This window comes from Phoca vitulina, unplaced genomic scaffold (assembly GCF_004348235.1).
Source record: "Phoca vitulina isolate PV1807 unplaced genomic scaffold, GSC_HSeal_1.0 scaffold2, whole genome shotgun sequence".
NCBI classification, from domain to species: domain Eukaryota; kingdom Metazoa; phylum Chordata; class Mammalia; order Carnivora; family Phocidae; genus Phoca; species Phoca vitulina.
The window spans coordinates 48893658-48920254 of NW_022589705.1; the positions used below are offsets into that span (position 1 = coordinate 48893658).

General features: G+C 40.3%; 1 protein-coding gene and 1 pseudogene across 2 annotated transcripts in view; one reads left to right on the forward strand and one right to left on the reverse strand.

The window, feature by feature from the left end:
• The first annotated feature begins 312 nt into the window (after positions 1-312).
• JAK1 (Janus kinase 1) overlaps positions 313-26597 on the forward strand; it is a 126002-nt gene continuing 99717 nt past the window's right edge. Inside the window, exon 1 of one of the 2 annotated variants that reach the window (XM_032427193.1) lies at positions 313-545. The gene's annotated coding sequence lies outside the window, so the exon portion shown is untranslated. Of the gene's footprint in view, positions 546-10353; positions 10475-26597 lie in introns of those variants that run through there. The other variant, XM_032427203.1, reaches the window with a different exon arrangement.
• Positions 23540-26515, reverse strand: LOC116646490 (annotated as a pseudogene).

The window sequence follows — 26597 nt, forward strand, 5'->3', positions numbered from 1 at the left end:
CAGGTACATGTGGTGGAGGGCACCCCAAACTTAGGGATCAACCTATAGCCCAAACCGGACAATTTTACTGTCTGCTCTGGCAGACCTCTGTTCCTAGACTGGTGTTTCCAGAAGACGCGGTAAAGAAGCGAGTGAAGGGTGGGGGGCATGAGCGAAGCCAGATGGGGACCTGGCGGGAAGACCGGAGGCACTGGGTCCTGCACTGCGGCGGAGCGCACGCCTCCGTCGCGGCCACCGCCCCCTGTTTCCTGGGCTGCCGTTCATGACGTCACGAGGAGGCGGAGCCGGCTTCGGCCTGGGAGGCGGAGCCAGCTGCGGGGCGGGGCGGGAGCGTTGCGGAGCGCAGGCCGCGGCGGCGGCGGAGTAGCTAGCAGCCGCAGACAGCGCGGGCCTGCGCCCCAGCCCTGATTGCGGGTCCCGCGCCCCCTCCTCAGCCCCGGGCGCGCGCACGCCGGGGCCCTGCGGGGCTGGCTGCTGAGCGAGTAGGCAGCCGGACCTGCGCCGCGACCCGGAGCACCCCCTCGGCCCAGGCGCACACGGAAGTGGTGAGTGTCGCGGAGGGGAGGTGGAGAAGCCTGTGGCGGCCGCGGACGGCCGGGCGAGGGGCGCGGAGCCCGGCGCTGGCGGGCTCCGCGGCCGCTGCTCTCTGTCCTCGCGAGCAGCGCACCCCCGGCCCCTCAGCGAGCGCGGCGCTGGACCGGGGGCCCGGGCGGGCTGGGGGCGTGTGGGTGCGGGCGGGGAAGCGGGGGATTTCCAGCCAAGCGGAGCCGGCCGGTGGCTGGGAGGTTGGGGGACGGGAGCCCCACACCGGGATTGGGGGGAAGGTTAAGGCTCGCCGCCCCCTCCCCCAGAGCACACACCAAGTTTTCATAAACAAGCCTGGATCGCGCTGACATCCTGTTTATACCACCCTGAGATACAGGCGCGGGCTTGAGGTCTGACGTCCCTCGCTCTTGCATCGAGAACTTGACCGCCAGCTCTCTGGCAGAACTGTCGTTGGAGGGGCGGGAGGAGGTTTTCTTTCGCCTCAGGACGGAGGCCGAGGGTCTTCGTCGTTTTCCACCTTTGCCATCTCAGCGAGGGAAAGTTTCTGGGGTTTGGGGCCATGTTTGGGGCTAGAAGGGGGGCGTCTGTGGACTCAGGAAACGCCCCCCTCCCCTTTTATGTTCTTTTGGGACCCTGGCTCTAGGCAGCCAGAGAGAAGGGCGAAAGACGCATCCTGGGCGAGAGGGCCCTGTTAGAGGAACAGTGAGAGCCACTGGGGGAAGTGTGAATCCTACTGTAATGGGACTGATTAACTAAAACTGGGGCTGATCTCTGTCTGGCCTTCTGTCTTACTCGTCAGACCCCATCCACGCGTGGTCGCCAAGCATCAAAGGGAGACGTCGCTTTAGCAGGGCTAATAAACACCCCTCTCAAGTCACATCCCAAGGTTCTAGGGATGTGGGCTCCATGGATGTCTGTTTACCAAGGAACTTCTTTAGGGAGACTAGATAAAAGGTGTGATTATTGGCAGGTGTTCGCATTTTTAAAAAACTGTATATTCTCTCTGAATTCCTGTGTGTCCGTTGGGAAGAGGACCCTGCCATTTCTTTTAATACGTGGCTGTCTTCTGCCCCTGGTTGAATACATGCTGTTAACTTTTTTTTTTTCTTTTTACGAGTCATAGGGTTTTACTCTCATGGCAGGAGTTCACAGCTGCATAAAATTGTCACTGCTTTCAGGGAGGAACGCAGTAAAAACCTTGTATAGTTAAGTGAGGAGTAGAATGCAGAAAGAATTAGATGTGATCATGGAGTCTTTGTTGGCAAATTCAAATCATGGGCATATAGACAGTGCAAACATTTTTTTAAGATGAGCATTTTATATTGATTAAATCTTTGTTCCTCCCTTTCCAAAACCCCATTTTGTGCTGTTTCTGGCTTTTGCTTTTGGTGGCTCTGATGTTTTCTAAGACCAGGGAGTCCTTCTCACTGAAGGATCAGTGTGTTCTTTTGTACTTTGTGGTGAAGGTTAATGCAGACCATGAGGATACCAGACATTTGGGGTCCAATATACTGTGTATTACGGAGAAAACTGTCTCCTATTTATAGGTCCAGATCATATTTAAAGGTGTAAGAAATCATATTGAGCGATTGTGGACATTATGAATAGGAATAATCACCTCTTCTTAATTCTCATATCATATTAACTAGGCACTTTCACTCTATCTTAATTTCTCTAAATAGCTGCAAAAATGTATTTTTAAATCTGAGGATTGCAGTGTGACACACTCCACATTGATTCCTGATTCCACAATATACTAATTATAACCATTGGGAAATGATGATAGAGGGTAAATAAATTATACATATATAGATAAAATAATTCAAACATTTTCCAAAATATAACTTATATAACTACATTTCAGTTTGCTATAATTTAAGCAGTCTTGTATCAGTTTGGTTAATGCTATACCTGTGATTATCTTTCTGCTCATTTGTTATCCACCCTTTACAGATTAAGGTATTAAGGTGAATTAGGTTGCAGAATTTTTTCAATTCAGGCATTTGTTAAAAAGCTGGTAAAAATAAGGAATTTTGAGGGTGGAGTTGCTTTTGCAGGAACAGAGACTCGGATTAAATGGCATGAAGAAACTTAAACTGTGTGCTTTTAAATCAGATTGTTAGGTCTGCCAGTTTAGATTCTGGGTTCAGAAACACTAGTGGTTTCAACTGCAGACCACAAATTGTAGTAATCTTTCAAAGTTATCACTCAGTTTCTTCTGGATAGCTTTAGGTCATACATTATATTTGGACAGAAACCCAGCTGAAGCAAGTATTGAGGATGTGTAGGTTTATATTCACTTTCGTAGTGGGAACACTAATGTATAACTGAGTTAATAAGGTTTATTAGCAAAGACCAAGATCTGTGTTTTCTAACTCCTCTGGTAAGTGTTTTTTCCCCTAAATAAACACATATTTTATATATTTTTAGTATGTATTTCCTTATTGTGTTCTAATGAGATAATATGCTTTTAGAAAACTTAGCATCTGAGATGTGAATATTTGTACAAGGAAATTTTTCTTGTTCATTTCCACGTTTTAAAAATTGTTTGAAGTGAAGGGGAAATTGGTTAACTCAATGTCCCTGAGTGAGCAGCATCTGATGCTTTGTGATTTCTTGTGGCTCAGTGACATATGGAGCTTTGTCACAGAGTAGAGATGCCAAAAAGAACCTCTTGGATTCTTTTAGACCAGTATTTCTCAACTGGGTACGATTTTGTGCCCAAAGAGATATTTGCAGTTTCTGGAGACATTTTTGGTTGTTATAACTTAGGGGGTTGGGGGGGAGGAGGCAGGCTTACTGGCTTCCAGTGGGTAGAGGCCAAGGATGTTGCTAAACATTCTGTAATGCATGGGGGAGCCCCATACAAAAAAGAATAACCTGGCTGAAAAGTCAGTAGCACTGGGGTTGAAAAATTCTGTTTCGGAATGCCAGGTGGGGAACAAGAAGATACGGGCTTCTGTTATAGCAAATAGCTTCCCCTCAGTTCCCAATTTTCCTCATCTGTAGAATGGAAATCAAAGTATTCACCATTTCAGAAAGTTGTTGGGGAAAATCAGTTAAATAACACATGGTAACTGAAGTGCCACACAAATTATAATTGTTATGAAAACATATTTTAAATAAATTGTTAGATATATCAGTAGTTGAGGAGCAAAGAGGTTAAGGTTATTGAGTGAAAAGATTGGGAGGTTTGGTATTATTGAATTCTTTGTTATTAATTTTTTTGGGTAAAGGACTTTTTTAATATAGTTTTCTTATTAGAACATAAACTTTTCAGCTCTGCTGTGTCTTTGAACATAAGGATTATTTTCTCAGTCTAACAAGAGGGAACACTCACTGTAGAAAAATCAAAAAATTGAGGAAAGTAAAGGAGAAAAGTCATCCATGGTTTACTCCCTTTCCCGTTTAAAGACAATCAAGTTCTTTCCAATTTCTTTTCTATAAGAGTCCTTAAAATTGGAAGAAGAGCTAATGATGGACAAAGGGGGAGCAGCTGGTGACCAGAGAAGGTACTATCTGTTTCTATGCCCTTTTTTTTTTTTTTTTTTGGATAATTACCATGTACAGGTAAATTACATTATAGGAGACATTAGAGAAATTGGTTTATTGTTTTTATACTCTGTGGGCTAACCTCCAGGCCGTGTTCTCATTCGGCATGTTGTTTCCTCTCTGCGTCTTGCTCTCCCCTGTACTCGGCTAGGTGTGCCACTATGGCTTCCTGTCTCGAAAACCCGACGGTGACATGGAGTTTGAAACAGCTGCCATGTTGACGTGACTGGGTTTCAGGGGCAGGAAACTACCCCTGTGAGTATTCTTCCCTCTAAAGTGCACCAGTTTTTTTGCAACAAGAAAGCATGAAACGTTAAGTTCATTTCCATGATATATTTACTTCTAAGGTCTTATGATCTGTGATTCTTCGCAGCTGACAGCAGGCACACATTTTTTTCCTTGGTGCTCTGTGAAGACGTTGCCCAGTCCTGAGGCAAAGCCTGCTTTAGAAGAAAAAGGAACATTTCTTTAAGTCTACTCTAGCCAAAAGACAGAGCTGGTCTTCGTTGGGATATTTTTAATCTGTGGTAACCGAGTTTACTTTACAGTAATACTCACTCAACACTTTGTTCATTCCTTTATTCATTCTGTAAATACTTGTTGAGCCCCTGCTATGAATCTCAGGGTGTGAATAAACAGAACAAAACATGCAAAAATCCTTGGCCTTTTAGAGTTTATAGTCTAGCGGAAGGACCTTGGAGCTGTTCATTCAGGGTTTCTCAGTTGTAGATTTTACACATGCAAAAAAGTAAGTCCTACTTTGTGAATGTAGAATGTTTCCTAGGAACCTTCATGGCACTCCTTTAAAGTCTGAGGGCTAAGAACTGGCTTCCTTCCTTTCCCACATTTTTTAATGTTACAGATTAATTGGCTCTGTATAAGGAAACATCTCTTCAGTACCTACTAATTTCTGGCAGATGGATAAGACAGTTTATATGGAAATAAGCCTGTTGTGTGTAACTGTAACACAGTGTGGGTGATACTGTAGTAGAGGTTGGAATTAAGAGCGCTGGGACCCTTGAAGAAAGCTAAACCTTGCTCGAAGCCCTGTCCACTGCTGTTTTGAAGAGGTTTCACTAGAGTTGGGCCTTGAGGAGTGAGTAGGAGTTCTCTTGTCTAGGGGTGGGAAGGGAATCTAGGCAGAGATAGAGCATGAGCAAAGGCACAAAGGTGGGCAGGTACGTGGTGTGGGTGACAAACTTGGGGCAGCCATGTGATTAGAGCAGAATACTGGGAGGCAGCAGAAGGAGGTGAGGCTGGACATGCAGGATGGGGCCAGATTGTGAAGACTGAGACTGTCTGCAAGTCTGTGAGCAGTGTGAGGTCAGGGGCTGTAGCCTGTGTTGAATAAATGGGGAACCATTCATAGTTCTTGAGCTCAAGCATGTAACATCATTAGCAAATGGAACAACTGGAAACACTGAAAGGGTCAGATTCAATCGACCGTTATCTTTTCCTCCTCCCTATCACAGAAAATATTTCTTACGTATCCACCACTTATCAACTATCCAGAAGACTGCTAGGAGGCAGGAAATATTTCGAGCCACAAGAGATGTCATGGAATCCATATGTGCTTTCCTTATAGTGGAGGAAAACCTACTTTGACTTGCTGATAATTTATAAAGGGTTTGTTGACAGTCTGTCTAACTGGTTTTCAAGTCAGCAGATTAACTACAAACATAAGAGACAGGAGTTATTAAGAGGATGAATCCAAGAAGGCACATTCTCTGAGACAGGCAGTGTTAATTTTTATCTTGGAAGTGAGTGAGAAGCAGAATGAAAAGCAGAACCATAACTCAAAAAGTGAACCAGTCTGGGTGGTGCCATTTAGTGGAGGGGCACATGCCGCTGTAAATACCCTAGCGAGTTGGAGTTGTCACCGTCACAACACAGGATGGTAATTGGTGTTGCTAATGATGGCGAAGCCATTAAGAAGAGGCTGAGTTGTGGAGCATGCTGGAAAAGGGCAGGGGAGACAGGTCTGTCTCAGGCAGAAAAGGACACCTCTAGGGGTTGGGCTTTTGGGAGGTGTGCAGGTGGTGGGTGGGGGTGGAGTAAGAAGCTGCTGTCAGGATTGCAACAGGACAAGCTCAAAAGAAGAGGTTTTCTTCAGAATGAGAAGCCAGTGAGGAATCTGCTTGCAGGAGGTGCTTTAAGTCTTCAGGGAAAGAGTTACTTAGGAGTGGTCTGTGAGAGGAGGCTGCCTCTGCAGGCCAGAAGGAAGAGCTGTGGCTATCTGCGCAAAAGACCAGAATAACTTGAATCCAGCTGGGAAAGACTAACTTATCACACCTCAAGATAGAAAACCGAGTTATTATGTTTTAGCCTTGTTTTTCATAATCTGTGTTTTTGATGGCTCAGGAGCCAGGCTGCTTGTTTTGATCCTAGCGGTGATAATGTGGGCAACTTAAGCTTGTTTCCTTATCAATAAAATGAAAGTAAACATGGTTCCTACCTGTAAGATTGTTTTGAGGATTGAATGACTATGCCTGAAGATTTTGGAATGGTGCCAGGCACATGGTATAAGCTAAACATTTGTTAGCTTTATTTTTTTATTTTTATTTTTTTATTGGTGAATATACTTTGGAGCTCAAATTGTATTCAGAATGATTTAAGATGGTAGGGAAGTGTGACCCATTAAATGCAAAACAGAGTAGCTGGTACATTCTATATTAGAAAGGCTTCAATTGGAAATGGTTAAATCAAAAAAGTTTAGGCACTTAAAGTAGGCAGTTTCTCAAATCTAGAGGAGTTTATTATGTAGACAGCATCAAAGGTGATAATACATTAGGTTCTGCTGTATTTTTAAGGAAAAATGAGAAACAAAGGTGCCTTTAATTTAACTTTAAAGGTCATGCAAGGTATATAATTTGGTAGGAATGTATTAGGCTTTCTGGGAAAGTCAATATAAAGGTTCTGTGTTGCTCTCACTGATTCCGTTTACTTAGGAAGTGGCAGAAATACAGGCATACCCGTTTGTAAAATGGTGTCTTCAGAGTTGTGTGGATGTTAAAAATCTTATAAGTCAGATGATGTGTTAGGGAGTTTTGCTGTTTAAGCAATTATAAGAGTTTAAAGGAACTCTAAAATATATATTCAGTTTCTCCTGAATGCTGTTTTATCAGTTTCTATTTCTATATATGTGCTTTCCAAAAGCAAGGTTTACCCAAAATATAAATTATACAAAAAGTTGGCCCTTGCTCCTAATCATATTTTAAATATGCCTTTAGTTCCTTCTCAGTAATGTTTATGTTGCATTTATATTCTCAAGAGCCACAGTTGCCAGGTGGTGAGAAGAGTTTGATCTTTTCATCCCATGTTCTTTGATAGCACAGAAGTTAGCTGTATCTTTTCCTTGTCTTCCCATTTGAGAAGGATAAAGACAGTAAAACTCCCTACTTTGTATTTGTGGAAGGGAAGCCCAGCTCAAATGATGAATAGGCTGACTTGTAGGTATTTAAAAAATAAATTTAGGTTTATCATTTCCAGGTATATTGGGTAAGACAAGTTTGAATGTATATATAAGGCAGAAATAGGTAAGAACAATTTGTAATTAATGCAACTCTTGTTTTTAATAGTGATTTAAAGGGCTTACAGCTATTAGAACTGACAACCGTTCATTCAATTAAGCACAATTATGTCTGCAGACTTATTTGCACAGTTAATTTGCTCAAGCTGTAGCAAGGCTGTAATTCATAGCGATTTTTTTCAGTTAGTAGAATTGAAAATCTTTTATTTATGGTAAGAGAAAAGACAAAGTAAAAAAATAAGGAGAAAACAATCTGCCAAATGTGTATTTTCCCAGTAAAAAATTCTGTTACGAAACAAGACTGCACAGGGAGGCAGACAGCTGTGATTTATATAATAAAGAGATGCAGTGGATCTTTTACCGTACACCTGCAAACCCATTTTAGGGCTGATTCACAAAACAGACTTAAAGAAGTTAGATGCATAATGCCTAAATTTAATATTCTGGTTGTTTTTTTGTTTTTGTTTTTTTCGGTTAAAGCCACTCTGTAAAGCTAGGTAGGTCTGCTAATAACCATATATTAGTTTTCTAATTGGAAAAATCATTTGATATATGGTGGTATCTCCAAAGAATCCCATCATTTTACTTGCTTAGAATGACCATTCACTCAGGTTGGTTAAAAGTGGGAGGGGGAGGTCAGAGAAAGCCAACTGGCTGGAATGTAAATTGTAAGCCCACTTGATGTGGATTTAGGAAGTAGGCCACTAGAGATGCACAAACTGGCTGAGATAAAAATGCTTTCAGGTTGTCATGTTTATTCCTTTATTTAACAGTTACTTGTAAATTATGTATTATGTGAGAGCAAGACCTGATTCCTGCCCTCAGGAAGCTTCCTTACTAGTGGAAAACACAATAATCCAACAATTATAAAGCTATTTGTTATAATTACGCTAAGTACCAAGAGAGATGTCTTAGTTTGCTATAGAGGTTGAAGGCAGTATGAAGAGGGGGGTCTCTGTGGTATATGTATTTTTAAACATTGAAATCTGAAGGGTGAGTGTTAGCCAGGCTAAGAGGAAGATGAGGTTTTTCCAGCCAAAGGAAATAGCATGTGCAAAGGACCTGGGGTGGAACCAACACTGCAGCTGGAGCAGAGGACAAAGATGCAGGCTGGGGAGGCAGGCAGGAAACTGATCAGGTAGGGCCTTATGGGCCATATTACTTTGGGCCTTATAATATAAAAGGGGAAATTGAAGGCTTTAAAACAGGGCAGTGACATGATGCGACTTGAAAACAAAAAAGAAGGCCCCCCCTCCCCCCCCCGCCCTGCTACTGCCCCTGGGAGCACCTCTCCTCTCTGCCCACTCTCTGCCTAATCCCTTGAAAGCCTGCACTTCCTCCCACTCACTCATTCTTTAATTCTTTGCAGCCTGATTGCCACCTCCACACTCTTGAGCCTTCTTTGAGGTCATCGGTGACCTTCTTGCTGTCACACTTTGACACCTTTTTTCTGCTCTTGTTATCTAAAACATTTGATGCTGTTAAGCACCCCCTTCCTGAAAGATGCCCCACGGCCCCACTGCTGTCTGGCTTCTGAAACACAGTACCTCTCTTCTTCCTTTCTGTGTCTTGCTCTCTTTTCTACCTCTCATCTCTCCCTTTCCCCTAATGAAGACTTTTCCCTAAGCTGCTGCAAATGGCAAGTCTCATTTTGTTCCTAAAACTGTGCAGATGACTTGCTTTCACTTGAACTCCAGTTGTCGAGCAGCTTTAGGCATGATTCAAGGTACTGGGGATACTTTAGGAGACAAGAGGCAAGGCCTCTCCTTAAAGAGCCAGCCTTTTAAGATGTTACACCTGTCCATAAAAAAGATTAATTTTGGGTGGTGGTAAGTGCAATAAAGAAAATAAGGTAATGGGTAGAGAATGCCTAAGTGGCTGGGAGAGGGGCTTCCTCTGGGACAGTGACATTGGAGTTCAGGCCTGAATAATGAGTAGGAGCCAGGCAATGTGGTGATCTGGAGGAAGAGTGTACCAGGCAGGGGGAGTAGCAGATGCCCAGGCCCCATGGGGGGATGGTCTTTCCATTTCCTGCTGGGCTCCCTTACCTGGCTTTCTTATTGATACCTCCCGTTTAACTGCTTCAAAATTGGTATCTCTCTTTCTGACCCCACCATACCAATGGAAGATTTCTCTGTTCCTCTTAATACCATCTCTGTTCACCACCCTCAAAACGTCTTAGATGAGTGGTCAGAAAACTTTCCATGAAGGAAAAGACAGTAAATATTTTCAGCGTTGAGGGCCAGGCCGCCTCTGTCATAACTACACAATTCTTTTGTAGATCTAAAGCAAATGTAGACAATATATAAACCAATGAATGTGGCTGTGTTCCAATAAAATTTTATGTATGGACCCTGAAATTTGATTTTTCACTTGTCCCAAAATATTATTTTTTTCCCAACCACTTAAAAATGTAAAAATTTGTACAACTTCTTAGCTGTACAAAATAGAAGATAGGCCAGATTTGGTGCATGGGCCAAAGTTTGCCGACCCCTGCCTTAGACTCATCTTGACTTCTCCCCTTTCGTTTCTCCCCACCCCGCAGATCCCACCCCCGTAGTCTGCCCAGCGCTCTCAGTGCTTCCTCCCAGTCTCTGCACCTTTGCCTGCTCACCACTCCCTGCCTCTGACCGAGCTTTCTTCTACCAGAGTGATCCCAGCGATCTCTAATGGACTCTCCCTGCCTCCAGCCCTTTGCCTCCAGTCTGTCCTCCACACAGACATTGAATCATCTTGCAGCTGGATTCAGGTCATAGAACTGTCCTGACCGTAAGCCTTCGTCAGTCCCTATTGTGTACAGAAAACAATCTAAACTCCACCTTAGTGTGGCATTCAGGGCTCCTCATGGTAAGACCTCAACTTTTCAGCTGCTTCTCCCATTTCTCCCCTTCTGCATTGTGCCAAATTAGATTATTTACTGTTTTGCATTCAGGCCTTAAACATTTCTTTTGTTTTTTTTGCATTCTTCTTTTCTAATGCACTTTGCCATGGCTTGTGCTCTCCATCTGCCAAAATTCTGTACCTTTCAAATGTCCCTGATCCCTACCCCTCCTGCCCAACAAGAGGTCCATATACGTGTAGTGCTCCGGTGATATGCAGTCCTCTTTTCTAGGGCATCGTGTTCTGCCTTATGCCTCATTTCTTTCGTAAGCTGGCTCCCACTGTACCGTCCCAAGGTCCTTGAGGCCAGGAGTGGTCTCATTCACTATCATACCGCCTTTCACTGTAGGCACTTGGGTCTTTATTGAGTAAATGCTAAGTCCTGTGGAGATATATACAATTTGTAGACATTGTAAATGGGAATGTTTTGCTGATGGAAATTTGTTCAGATGAAATCCTTGAGTCTTATATAAAGAGGTGTAGTTTTGTGAAAGAACCGGTATTTTGGAAGACTTTTGTTGTATTCTTGGTCCTGTCAATTCCTTAGATAAATAAATTCAGGCAAATTACTGATGTTCCTCTTCAGGAATTGATATGTTTCCTTTTATAAAAAAGAGAAAAGAGTGCTTTTTAATTTGTAACATTTCCTTGCCAGAAAGTTCAGGGCCAAGTTATTTGCTTGTTTTAGGTTGCTATCCATTTTTCTTACAATAGTCTCCCTGCCTCAGTCTCCCACCAGATCACATGTCACATGTATTAAGTCCTTGCTTTAATGAATGGTTCTGTTGTATGTGTCTTTTATATTTATATTGGTAGCCTCAACTTTTTTGGCGATAGGAATATAAATAATAAATACTAGCCCCTTAGTTTACCCATCCTGAGGTGACACCAAGATGGTAGCTTGGGGCAGGTCATGTCTCCCAGGTTTGTGGTGTGTAGCACATCTTTGCAAATAGGAAGGAGAGGGAGCAAGAGGATGAGACTCAAGATTAGTAAACTTTTATGTGTCAGCTGTTATACGTGCTCTGCGTTTGGTATTTAATCTTTTAACAGCCAGAGAGTTGGATCTTAATGGCATCATTTTCCAGATGAGCAAACAAAGCTAATAAATGGCAGACCTGAAATTCAAATTTGAAGCTCTCTTGCATTAAAAACAAAAACAAATGTCCTGTCTACTCTTTCTCCGATACTCCCGGCTTTACTGAGGTGTAACTGGAAAACCCTTCTCTTAAAGAACCCTTTTTACTGTCTTGTCTCTTGCCTCTTTGTTTTGTTTTTGTTAGTTTTTTGTTTTTGTTTTTTCTGACTTTGGCATTTAAATCTATGGAACTTGTTTCTATCCTGTTTTACAGCGTAATGCTTCTGAAGCAATTTTGGTTCTCAGAGAAGTGCCTCGTGCACCTGTATTGTTGTATTTGGTATTATTAGATGGCTAGGTAATAAAGAGGATCCGAAAGGATTGGTTTTTGTGGGGGAAAAGGGGTAAAACAGGTGACTGGTGACATTTAGCTGTCCTAAACAGAGTTCAGTACTTGTGAAATATTTTTGACAGTATAAATCAAACGTGGTTTACTGTTACTTTTTACTACCTGGTTATTAGATAACATGTCCCATGTTTACAGTGTTTGGATCTGAGTATACCAGATGTGTTGTGAAAAGCAGCCTGGACTTGGAACCAGGAAGAACTGGGTCTGAGGCTGTCCTCTGCCACTTGCTGGCTCTGTGACTTTGGGCTCATAATTGGTCCTCAGTTTTTCTCAGCTGTAAGATGGATTTAATAGTGCCTATCGCAAAGGTGGTTTTGTGAGGGTTAAATGAGGTAAAATATATGGAATAGCTTCAGATGGTGCCTGGGATTCAGCAGGATTCAGCAGCATTCAATAAATGTTAGTTACCCACTCCCACCCCAGGGAGTGGGAAAATTCATTGCCAGGGAATCTGTAAATGATTATGTAATGTTTAGATGTTTTTAAGTGGGAACTTTATTGATAGATATTACTCAAGTTATGAACTTCTGATGCAGGAAACCCCCTTATGCAAATGGCTGGCTTCCCAACGCTTCAAAAGCATCAGTATAACATAGTGGCTCAGACTTCCAAATCTGGAACTAGAGTCTGTGGGTTTGAATTCTGCTTTATTGTACTGAGTGATCCTGGGCAAGTTCTTCAGTCTCTTTTGTCTTGGTTTCCTCCTCTGTAAAATGAGGATAATAATTGCGTTTACTTTTTAGGTTGTGAGGATTACATGAGCACACATGCACGTGCACGCATGTGTGTATATGTATACCAGCACCCCATCAGGGCTTGCCACTATTATTTATGATCCCTCCTGTCTTCCCCTCATTGTGTAGACAGTCCATAAGTCCCTGGAAATGCCTTGGAATTCCCTCTCATATCTTCTTTTACCAGGAGGATTCTGATACGTCCTGTATATTACAAATTTGTCTTTTCCCCCTATCTTCCGTCCCTTCTTAGTGACTTCATTTTAATTCAGGCTGTCCTTTTCTCATATGCTCTCAGCAGTCCTCTTCCTTGTACATTTCTTGTCTAGACACTTAAAAAATCTGTTTTTTTAAAGATCTTATTTGTTTGAGAGAGAGCAAGAGCATGAGAGGGGGGAGGGTCCGAGGGAGAAGTAGACTCCCCGCCGAGCAGGGAGCCTGATGCGGGGCTCCATCCCAGGACCCCAGGATCATGACCTGAGCCGAAGGCAGTCGCTTAACCAACTGAGCCACCCAGGCGCCCCAATCTGGTTTTGTTTTATGTGGAAACTGAACATTTTCTGACAATGAATGATAAACCCAGCTATGTGTTAAAGGTACTTTAAAGCCAAAGAAGATGAAAGCTATATAGCCTCAAGCAAATAAAAAAATGTATAAACTACTTTATTGTGTATTGAATGCTTACTCTGTGCCTGACATTCAGATTGGTACGCTGAGGCTAAGAATGACTGAATAACATGTTTAAAGGCACCAGTTTTTAAGTGGAGGAACCTGGATTTGATCGAAGTGAGGTCGACCTGGCCCTTGGTCTCAAAATTCCTGAGATTAGTTGCCTTAAAGCTGACAGGCGCCTCCTTACCACTCCATCTGCACCCCTTATTAACCTCCACTCTGCTTACCCTTAAGTTCCAGCTTTCAAGATGACAGGATCACTCACAGTTCTCTTTGGCTGCACTAATGTTTTCTGCTCTCTTTGCAGGGCAGATGTATGTTGTTTCATATACTTTATGTATTAAATTGGTCTTTTGTGTGTTGGCTTGGAAGCCTAACCACATTTATAGCAGTGTGTGTTGGGGGAGAATGTGCTTTAAATTTCAGACACCCAACTGGGAATGAATTCTAAAAAGGCAAAACCTTTCATAAACCAGAGAGTACCAGTGTATTTGTTTGAGTGTGGTACCTGCCTTGATACACTTGAAAGGCTTATATGTCACTCCTGAACTGGGCACATTCTGGAATTTATACACATTATTGCACTTACTTGTTTAGCTGTCTGTTCTCATCTGTGGCTGACCTTTGTATTCCCAACCACCACCCTTGTGTTTGGCACATACTAGGAACCCTATGAAGAGACCTATTTAGTCCTCTTAAAAAAAAATCAATGTTTTTTTGTACTTTTATACTTCTGTATGCTCGATATGGTTCAATAAAAAAAAGTCAATGCAGTAAGGGTCAGGCAACATTGAAAGAGGAATATTGCCACACAGTTACCAATCAGATGAAAATACTGCTTATGCTAGGCTGAACTGAGACATTTAAAGGTATTTGGGAGCCAGACACTTAAGAGAATATTGCTTTGATAATTGGGAGGCAAGGAAAGCAGTCAAACAAGTTCTTTCTTGGCTTGGAGTCTTGTTTACTTTTCTCAGGTTAGAAGTGATATATCTAATGGTTTTAAGGAATCGTGGAGACAGGTCTGCCATGAATCCCAGCATATTGGGTTCTAAGTTTATAGACATTTTCTAGTTGGTGTTGTTTAAAGGTTTGCAGCACATAATGATCAGAAAATCTTATAATAATTGTAAGAGTTGGAAGAAATAGGAATCACCCAGGGATACTTTCCCAGTTTTATAACAGAAAACTAAGGATCAGAGCATTCACATGACTTGCCCAAGACCTCTGTGGGCCACCATTTTAGGGTACTTTTAAAAATACAACCTCGGGGCACGTGGGTGGCACAGTCGGTTAAGCGTCCAACTCTTGATCTCAGCTCAGGTCTCGATCTCAGGGTCATGAGGTCAAGCCCCGCACTGGACTCCATGCAGAGCATGGAACATACTTAAAAAAAAAATATACAGCCTCATGCTGGATTTGTGATTGAGTGATAAAATTATACAGAAGGTATTTACATGTAGAATTTAGGAAACTAAATGCCCATTTGTTGAAATAGTTGTGAGAAGTTTAAGATATATTTGTGGGTAGAAGATTTAGAGATTATTTAAGAGAAATTGGGATTCTGTAGGATCCACCCATTGGACATTGTAAAGGGCAGTGTCTTGTGGGAGAAGAGAGAGAAAGCTGCTCTCTTTGGCTCTTGCCTTACTGGAAGTTCCAGAGGTTAGGGACCAAGTCCCTCTTGATTATCCTTTAGTCCTAGGGGAGCCCCGTGCCTGCTGTCGAGCAGATGGTCAGTAAGTATTATTGAACACATAAATGCTAATCATAAGATGCTGACTATGAGTTTGTGTTGTGAAAGGCCTATTTGATATTTTGACTGGCATTTCTTTTTTATGTTGTTCCTTTTATGAGAAGAAAAGACACTTTACAAAGCACCCCAGCCTATTAGACCTTAATGGAGGTAATGGTTAATATTAGAACAGCAAAAAACAAAGTGTTGAGAGCTCAATACAGATAAAAAGGAGCTCTCCTGTATAACTTTCATTTGAGACTTAAGGCAGCTAAGATTCAGAGAGGTGAAGTGATTGTGAGCTAGACCCAAGCCCTGGATTCTCCCACTGGGCCCCAGGGCTGCACTTGACTGTTCTTGACGGGTCTGAGGGGACAGCACAGCCTGCCGTGCCTCCCCGCTGTTGCATCCTGCTAACCTCCAGCAGCTCACTGGCTCCTCTGTTGCCACCTGGCTCCACAGAGACTCCTGGAGGCTTGGTCTGTATGCCTGCTGCCTTCTGGGCGCAGTCAGGGCCTTGATCACATAACTGGGTCAGAATGACCTGTCCTTGTCTTGTTCTTGCCGTGAGGCCAGCTCTCACCATATTTTTACTGTGGGAGTGAAGCCTCAGGAAATAATTGAGTCAAGGTATTTATGGCTGAAACCTGGTGCCTCAAAGTAAGATAGTCTGCTCGCCTTGACATGCCCTCTGAGGAGGGAAAAATTTTTAAACCTCTTCTGAACTTTTTCTTAAGTCATTAAAAAGCTACAGCCTACAAATTCAAAATAATTGTAACCATTTGATTTTATACAGGAAGGGTATATATTCTGTGGAGTCTTTACTGATCCATATTATGTTTAGTTTCTATAGACACTAGGCACTTGGATTTTTAGTTGTTTCTCTAAAGAGTTATTTTGGCATTTCAGATAATTTATCCAGTCTGTGTCCAACAAGTATAGTTTCATACAGAATACTTTTAGCCATTCTTTTATTTACTTTCAGAGAAGTCAGGATGTAAGCCTAATATTGGTGCTTCCAAGGCAATCATTTGAAACTTGCTGTGGCTCCTGGATTCTTCTTTAAAAATTTTATTTAGCATTTTAAAAAAGTTAAATACTGTACTTGACTTTTAGAAAAATTAAGAAATAAAAATTCCAAGACCTATCACTCAGAGAAACATTTTTGTTAATATTTTAGTGTTTATGATTTCAGACTTTGTTTCATGAATAATGGACCTATAAATTAAAAAAATTTCAAGGAGATCATAAAACATAACGCTGTTTTGTAATCTGGTTTTTTTTTTAACCAAGTGATTCCTCACAGTTTTATCCCCATGCGGTAATAAATTTTGCTTGGAGTGACATAACTTTTTACAGTATATAGTTTTTCATAGTATGGATGAATGAAAGTTCATTTATTTAACCCTCTAAAGAAGAACATACATTGTTTTTCCTACTGTAAATAATCCTGTTGAAAACATCTTTGTGCCTCCATTTTTGTGTAATTTTCTGATTATTTCCTTAGGAGACTGCAAATGATACTGTTTTCTGAATTTTTTTCACATTTTAAGATTTTGGATACTTATTTATGCCATGATTTAAAAAGCATATGCTGTAGTCTAATGGAAACATCTTACATCTGCCCAGTTGGGTGTTCTAGAACAGCGAGTTCTGTAGGTTCTTTGTTCGAATATATGGTTCTGGGGACTTTGGATGCCTGAGCAGTGTTTCTAACGGTTAGATTTCCCCCATAGTACCGTAAGCATTTTGGGCTGCCAGATTCCAAGATTTACTTTGAAGGTGTGAGGTGGAAGCCACCTTAAATAGCTGTAAGATAATCTTGTGGAAGAGAGAGGCTTTATCATTTTGTGTTTACCAGGTGTGTTGTGGTAAATCTTGAAAACTCTTCCAAGTAAAATAGGGTCTTCTCCCCCCCCCCCCCCCCGCCGCCCCCCATGATTAAACTACTGGCTGCTAATCTTTCATGACAAAGATAGATACCCAAAAGCAATTTCAGAGGATGGATCTTTTACTGATTAGTGGTTATAAAGATTTCACATGGATAGTATTCTCAGTGTTCTGAAGTTATTTTATTGGTTAGGTCGGCTTCAGTGAAATCAGCAAGGCTAGTTTATTTATGCAGAGACTTGTGACAACAAGCTTTTAACTGCATTCCCTGGGGAGCATAGTACACTTTCAAGATCTTTGCTTCAGGCACCTCTGTGCAGCCTTATGCTATAGGCCTTTCAGATTCTACATGGGAAACTGGTTTGATATTAACTCCTAGCATGACAGCTTTTTAGATAGCCTCTTTGCTTAAGTCAGACAGAGTCTGCCGAGCTAGCACCATGCTCGCCATATTAATTTCTTTTCTCTTTATTTGCTCCTTTCTTCGTGCCTCCTGGTTCATATAAGAGAGCCATTATCTAGGCAGTTCTATAATTTTTTATTAGATTTGTATTTGATAAAATTAAACTGTGTCAATAATTAGTGAAAACCAAACCAAGGGAACCTGTAGTTAATAGAGCATTGAGTTGAAGACTTGGTAAAGGGTTAATTAAGTTCTTTAAGCACAGATGAGAGATCTTATCTGTGTATTATCTTCCTGTTCTTTGATATCAGTTGTTCCATCAGAAGCCTCCGTTTCAGGTCATAAGATCGGCACTCTTTTCTATGCTATACCTCAGGTAATTTAGAAACATTTATACTTCTAAATTCGTCTATTTCTATATAAACCTTTTATGCTTTGTGTGTTTCTCCTGTATATAATCTAGTGTAGATTTAATGATTTTTTTTAAATTATTTTTTTCTTCATAAATGTAATAGCATTCTGGCCTAACATAGTGATATATTTACCAACTGGAAAGATTATGTTAAATTTGAAATTGTACTCACAAAATCATGGAATTGTGTACTACTGTTCTACTAAAGGTATGTGATACTGCAGATAAAATTCCAAAATGAGCTATGGAGAGAAAATTCTTATTTAAGGACCTATAGCTCAGCGTGATTGCTTTTCTTTTTGGATTTCTGTCTTCTCTCCTGGTGACTTAAACAAAAAAACAAGATATTGGGGTTTATTGGCCCATGTACCGAGAACCTCTTAAGAGGAGGAGGGGGGAGAATCCGTGAACTTCAGTGATATCAAGGTATGATCTCTTCATTAGGAGTCCTGTTTCTGTTTCTCTCATTGGTCTCATTTCTTGCCACAGTAAGTTTTCTCCAAGTAGCTTGAAAGAGAACAACTGGCTGCCTCAAGATGATATTCTTTTGGCTTCCATTCATCAGATCTCCTTGAAGGTCTCTTGAGTCACCCTTTGATCCCAGAGGCAGATAGTGGTTGGTCAGGCCTGGGTCATGGAGGGGGGTCAGGCAGGACACTGAACTGTAGTCTTAACAGAACCAAATGGGATGAGAGGTTTCTAGACAGATAATGTCTACCATAACATCCTGAACTGGCAGTTAAAAAAAAAATTTTGTTTTTAATTATGGTGAAATACACAACATAAAATTTATCATCTTAGCCATTTTTAAGTTACAGCTCAATAGTGTCAAGTACATTCACATTGTTGTGCAACTTGTCTCCAGAACTCTCTTCATCTTGCAAAACGGAAAATACATTCCCAATTAAATGTATACCCCTCCCCCCCATTCTCCCCTTCTTCCAGCCCCTGGCCACCACCATTCTACTTTCTGTCTCTATGAATGTGATACTCTGGGTACCTCATGTGAGTGGAATCCTACTGTAGAGGTGGAAAATTTTTCCTTTCTTGTAGACCAGTTCTTTGGCTGGTCTAATAATTAAATTGACATCAGCTAGATCAACAGGAGAAAAACTAATTTAATTTTATACATATGGGAGCTCATAAAAATATGAGACTCAAAGAAGTGACCAAAGCAGGCAGCTTTTTATACCTTAAACAATAAATTTGTGAAGAATTGGCAAGACAAAAAGTCTGGGCTTGGGGTAGCAAATTAATGAAGAAGTAACAAGTTACGTTTCTATAGCCTTCTCCACCCTGAATTTCCTATTTTTAGCAGTAAGGATGCTTTCTGTCCTGTAAGTGCAAAGGGGGGTGTACCCTTCACATGGGGAATTTATTTCCTGTTGCCAGGGGGACAGAGGAGGGTCAGAGTGTCCTTCTTGTACTGGCCATTTCTTAAGTAACTTTAATTCAAAATAATCAATATGCCAGAGTGGTACATTTTAGGGTGGCCTGCCTGGAACTCCTTCAATACAGTATTTACCCATTTGTAATTGACTTACTTCACTCAGCATAATGTCCTCAAGATTCATCCATGTTGTAGCATGTGTCAGAATTTCCTTCCTTTTTTAAAACTGAATTAGTATTCCATTGAATGTATCTACCACATTTTATTTATCCATTCATCTGTCGACGGACACTTGGGTTGCCTTACACCTTTTGGCTGTTGTAAATAATGCTATGAACTTGGAAGTACAAATATCTCTTTGAGACCCTGGTTTCAATTGATTTGTGACCTGGCAGTTTTTAGACAACTCTGACTCAAACAGGACCAGAACTAAGTTCATCTTTTCCTTTAGAAACTGTCCTTTATCTTAACCTCTCTCTCCTATCACCTTCGCTGGTCACCTAAGCCCGATCCTGGGGCTTTTTTGACTCCTCTCTCATGGACTGTTAGTCACCAGGCTTGACCAGTTTTTAACTTTTAAACGTCCTTTTAGTCCAGTGCTTCCCTGAGTATGTTTGTTCTGAAGGTGTCCTATGAATAAAGGATTTCACAATCAGGGTAAGTTTGGGAATTGGCGTGTTGCTTAGTTTATCCTTCTCTTAACACTTACTGATGGGGGCTCGAGTAAGAAGCGCAGCTCTCCTCTCTCCTTGCCTTTCCGTTTTATTTCTGGCTTGGACTGGAGCCCAAACCTCTGAAATCAGGGCTTATAAACCTTTTTTTTAATCTCATCGATCCATTTGGCAGTCAGTTGAAGCCTCCTTCTCTTGGAATAAGAGAACATAGACAATTAAATAGATAGGATTATAAATCATTCACTGATTTGCTAGAGAAGGCTGTCCTCGGGTTCATCTGCAGTGACAGACTGGAAATGCTGTATGGGGAGAGTATTATGTGGTGGGGAATAGTGTGGGCAGTAGAGTTAGGACAGTCTCTGTGGGCAAGTTATTTAACTTTTCTGTCTCAGTTTACTCATCTGGAAAACTAAGATAATAATAGTACCTACTTCATAGGGTTGCTTTGAGAATTAAGTGAGTCCTTAAATTTAAACACTTAGAATGCTGACCAGTATATATAAGTGCCCAATAGCTGTTAGTTGTTATTTCTTTCCTCCTTCCCTCCGTGGTAAGCATTATTTTGATCATATTGCAAAAGATGATCTATGGTTCCTCCGAGGTTCATTATTTGGAGATTTTGCACGCATTTCCATAGTTCATCCCCAATGAAGGAAAAATGCATCTGATGACATTATCTGTAATTAACTTTTTTGGTGCTCGGTAAGTGGAAAATATAGACCATCCTTTTGTTAGTGTAGAATGTTTGCTTTATTTACCAAACACTTATTCTCAAAACCTAGAAAGCAGAATATTAGAGGAAACACTGTAGAAGGAAGTATGGTTATGGGTGAATGGCTGACTTAGGGGATTTTTATTTTTACTGAGACTTAAATATTTTCCTTTGAGAGTTTCAGCAGGTAAGAGCATGAATTCCAGTCATAGCCCTGTGACTTTGGGCTTCACACATATGTACCTAATGCCTTGCCACTTACTTATTTACCACCATTTGCTTGTTTGCAGAAATGAACCTGGTTATACCTACGAGGGTTAATTTGAATATTAAATGAGATGGCATATTCAGAAAACATAGCCTGTGTAGGTGGTGTGTAAATGGTTTCCTCTCTCCTTCCAGGGAAGTAGAAGAGAATCCCTGTGTGACAGATTACTCAGCTCCAGGGATCCTCACTCTGTGGGTGGCAAACCTCCCTCTTACCCAGGCTTTCCTGGCAAGCCTTTTAAACACTATTATTATTGTTGTTGTTATTGTTATTGGTGGTAGTGTTGATATTTTGTTTGGCATGGGTGCTATGTTTACATGGTTCTCAAAGCCAACCAATATAACAAGGTACAAATTGAAAAGGTTTGCTCCCGTCCTTGTCCCTGTCATCCTCCTTCTCTGCCTACTTAAGTATCCTGCTTTTATTAATTTCTTGTGTGCAGATACAATTAATACAAGTATATATTTTTCTTCTCTGTTTTTGTACAAAGGGTAGCATACTCTATACTCCTCTGCATTTTGCTTTTTTCATTTTACAGTATATCCTCCTCACTTTCCTAATTAGGACATAGAGTATTTCTTATTTATATGCATGCCTGCAAGTGTGTGTATGTATGTATGTGTGTATATATGTATTAGAGCCTCAGCGTTTTCCACTGTGAATGTACTATATTTACTTAACCAGTCCCCATATTCATGGACATTTTTTTTTTCTCCATTTTTTTTTTTTTGCTATTGCAAACAGTGCTTCTTCATATGTACAAGGTTGGACAAACTCCCAGATGGTATTGTTGGATTAAAAGATAAATGTATTTATAATTTGTATTAATATGGTAAATTGCTCTCCACGGGGTTTTGCATGCTCTCCATACTATTTTGCATACATTGGCATGCATTTATTTTTATTTTTATGTTTGCATTGCAGATAGTTCTTACCCTTCCCTCCATACCTTTTTTGAGCTGCCATCTTGTTAATGTGGAGAGTATTGTACAAGTGAAGAGATCCCTTCCCATTTTTCCTACGTGGCCCTGGGCTGTTCAAATCCAGTGTTTTCCAAGCCAGATACTAGGGCACAGGGCTATCGTGGGGTGTGAGACTAGGCATTCTTTCCATCCTTATCTGTTCTTGTCCCTGTCTTGGGATGTGAGGATGGAATGGTTGGGTGTATTGTGTGTCTGGGGAGATAGTCATTTGTTCTGCACATAAAACATTGACTACTGTCTCCCTTCCTTGGAAGTTATTTATTTTTTTAAGGGGTTATGTTCATTACTTTTGTAAAAGTTGTTTATTGAAGATTTAGAATTAAGAGAAAATAAAAAACACTTGGAATGTCATAACCATTGTTAATATTTTAATGAATATCTTCTCAATTTTATGTGTGTATCCTCATTGTAAGTGGTCATCATATACTGCATGATATTTTATAACCTTTCTTTCATTTATTAGTGCATTATGAATATCATTCCATCTTCCAGTAATCATACACACATATGTACATATATGTATATGTATGTGTTTGTATAGAATTCTGTTGGATGGCTTCACCAAGATTCTATGTTCCTTAGATGGACATTTAGAGATTGTTTTGTGAGTCATTTTTATTTTATTTTATTTTTTAGATTTCATTTATTTATTTGAGAGAGAGCACTAGCAGGGGGAGGGGCAGAAGGAAAGGGAAAAGCAGATTCCCCACTGAGCCGGGAGCCCCATGCGGGGCTTGATCCCAAAACGCTGGGATCATGACCTGAGCCGAAGGCAGACGCTTAACCAACTAAGCCACCCAGGTGCCCCTTTTTAGTCATTTTAAACAACCTTATAATGAAGATCCTTGTAGCTAAATCTTGTATATCATTGTTATTTGCTTAGAAGAAATCCTAGAAGTAGAACTGCTGGGTCAAAGTACATGTGCAGTTATTCTCCAAAGCTGACATACTGTTTATATTTCTAAATGAGAGTACTTGCTTCATCACATCTAATCAATTTGTGGATATTGTAATCTTTTAAAATTTGTCAATCTGTTAGTAAAAAATGGTTAATCTATATTTTACTCTCTAGATTTTTTTTCTTTTTTTTTCCATACTTGAGAATTCATATTTTCTATGTGGATTGCCATGTCATGCCCTTTGCCCATTTTTATTGGTGTGTGTGTTTCTTTTTGATTTTTTAAAAAAACTGTAAATGTATAGGATGGTAACTTTTTGTCAAATATGGTACAAATATTTTTCTTCAGCTTCTTTGCCTATATATTTAGGGTCTTTTGATAGAGAAGTTTTAAATTTTCATGTACTCAAATCTATCAAACATTTCTTTTTATTTTATTTATTTTTTAAGTTTTTATTTATTTGACAGAGAGAGACACAGCGAGAGAGGGAACACAAGCAGGGGGAGTGGGAGAGGGAGAAGCAGGCTTCCCGCTGAGCAGGGAGCCTGATGTGGGGCTCGATCCCAGGACCCTGGGACCATGACCTGAGCCGAAGGCAGATGCTTAACGACTGAGCCACCCAGGCGCCCTCTTTTTCTTTTTTAAAGATTTTATTTATTTATTTGAGTGAGAGAGTGAGTGAGCGTGAGCGGGGAGGAACAGAGGGAGAGGGACAAGCAGACTCTGCGCTGAGTGTGGAGCCCAATATAGGGCTCAGTCCCACGACCCTGAGATCATGACCTGAGCTGAAATCAAGAGTCAGATGCTCAACCGACTGAGTCCCAGGTGCCCCTCTATCAGACATTTCTACTTTTGATGTGATGTTGGAGAGACCTTTGGACTTCCCCGATTCCATAAATATTTATCTGTTTAGACTAAGTAATTGGTATATCTGGTGTTTTTAAATGATGGGGCATTTATTTTACTGTATGGTATAAGATTAATGCTGACTTAATATTTTCTTCTGACTGGGCTGTCAAGTTGTCCCACCGCACACACACAAAATTATCATTCTTCCCTCTGATTTCAAATCCATGTGTTTAAAAATTGTTCTGTTTTTAAAAACACACTTGAAAAGTTATACTAATAGAAAGGGCGTTAGAGCACTAGGCTGTTTTCAGGCAGTTGGTGTCAGGGTAATGTTGAGCAGGTACCTTAACCTCTCTTTGACTAGATCTCTTTCATGAAATCACATCTGACCGGCCACCAGAGTTGTTAATGAGGATCTGATAAGATAATGGATATCAATAATAAAATTCTATATAGAGAGTGTTTATAATGCTCCTAAGTAGGAGGGGCCAGGCATTCCTAAGAAAGTATAGCCATAGTTAGAACTAGTAAGACAACATAAGAAAAGATTACATTTTGAGTTTTGGAGGAATTAGGAAAAAAAACCCCAACAAAATAGCTTCTCTGGCTTTAGAGTAATTTCCTATAAGCCAAATAGAAGACAATCACTAAACTAAAAATAAGCATCTTGTAACTATTTTTAAAATCTTTACAGGAATTAAATACAGTATTTAATTTCCTTAATGATTAGAAATAGAAAGCAAGTGTAATGCTGCATTTAACTTTTCACATGATGATATTCTTCATTTAGTCTTTTTCTTTCTTTTTAAAAAACTAAGACAGTTATTTTATTTTGAACAAGGAAGTTGTATAAGCAACTGAAAATATGCCTCACAATAAGAGAGGTTCTTCCCCCGTTGTGCAGCATACCCCAACATATGATTTTGGGAGGAAAAATAGCATATTTGGTTAATTATGTTATTTACTATAACTCCTTTTTCTAAGGCAGGCATGGCATTTTTTGATATCTGGCTTAAAGTCTAAGAATCATGCCCAGGTAGAGCATGCTAAGTAGTTACATTTTGGGAGATTCAACTTTAATTTAGGTTAAAGTTGAATGCAAGTACTAACACGGGGCTACTGAACTACTATTCTTGATTTAACTAAAGAAAACAAATGTAACTTGTCCATATTTTTGCATTTCTTTTGTATAAAAATCTATTTTATTGTTTCTTTCACTTGAAAATATTCTGATGAAATAGTCTTGCAAAGGAAAGATAACCTAGCTTTGAGTGTACAATAAAAAAGCAAAGAGTGATGTTTAATTTTCTGTTCAGTTATGTTTAGGACCTTTACAAATAACATATTAATTTCTAGAGAGCATCACTATGCTGCCCATGCCAAAAATTTCATGTTCTCTCCTTGAGCATCAAAATGGTCCATACTGGTTCTCCAGTAAATAGCCAGAAGATAAGAACATAATTCTTTTCATCCAGTATGAAGCAGTGATAAAGTCCTGCAAGAAGTGTTAGCGTGTCTTCTTTTTCCATGAAAATCTGGATCCACTGTCCTTTTTATTGCTGATATCAAAATCTCCACTCCCATCTAAGATATATAAAATTTCATCATCCAAATGTTCCTCATAAAACATCTTAATTCTTTCTTCTAATGTGGTAGTTTATCTTCACCTATGGTTATTATGTTCATCTGGGAGTGGTTTTTCTCTTTTTGGATTTTATCTAATTCTGGATTGTTCTCATGTTTATCACAACCCATTACTAGTAACAGATACCAAGCTGACGCATTTGAGGAAGGCTGACTGGACTTCAGTCAGTAGGGGTTCCTCTGGCCCATATACCACACTTCCACCATCTCCCCTGCCTCACGTGAGAATTAAATCAAATCCTGGGGGACATGATGGGACACGGCTGACCTCAGGCTCTTCATTTGGTCTTTAGATTCAGACATTGCCACTAACCTTACCCAGTCAGGTATCTGGACTTGTGTTGGGATCTGATAGTAACTGACTTTCAGACCATAGTTAAGTCATTTCATACTTCTGAGCTTTGGTTTCTTCATCTATAAAATGAAGCTCCTTTGTTGGTGTTTGAACGTAATGTCCCAGCTCTGAGGTCCCCTTTGTAGCCCCAGTTTCTCTGCTAGGAGGAGCAGAGGACTCTGAAAGGGGGCCAGTTTTTTACATTCTAACCATGGGAAATTTGAAATAATTGCTGATTTCACTTAATTTTTTTGTTCCTAAAATACAAATGATCTTTGTTTTACCTTTCATTCCTGATCATTGTCAGGGTAATAAGCAGGTAAGCCTCCAAGCCCCAAATCTAGTAATATTGTTGCAGTCTGTACTTAAAAATGTTTCCATAGAGTTAAGGAATGAATTTTTTTTTTTCATATGTGGATGTAGGTTACAGTGCAAGTTACTTGCAATGTGGATGCAAGTTAAATTCTTGACTCTTTTCAAACCCGTAGGGATGAATCATTTTGGGATAGCCAAGTTTTCTAGATGGATGAGAGTTTATTCTTATAATCACCATGTTTTAAAAACTTTAACTACTTTGATGAAAAAGTTAAAAAATAGCTTTACTGTGTCTTTGCACTGAGGTAATGGAGTACAATTTATTTTTCTGTTAATCTGGTTCAGTTAAAAACATACGTTGTTACGCTGAGCACTGCGCTTATAGGGGCCTGGCATGGTTTGGAGTAAGAATACCTTGGTTTAAATTTCCGTTTTACCACTTGTTGGCTCTGTTGCCTTGGAACGGCAAACCCCTTCTAACCTGACTTTCCAACTTTTAAGAAATTGAGATGGAAAAGCTTTGTATATAGTAGATCTTCTGTAAATGATATATCTTATTATTATGATAGGGATGCCCTCCATGTCTATTGAGTTGTGTATATACACAATACACACACACACTCTCTCTCTCATACAATGTATTTGTTTTTTTCTTTTTGTTTTTAAGATTTTATTTGAGAGAGAGAGAG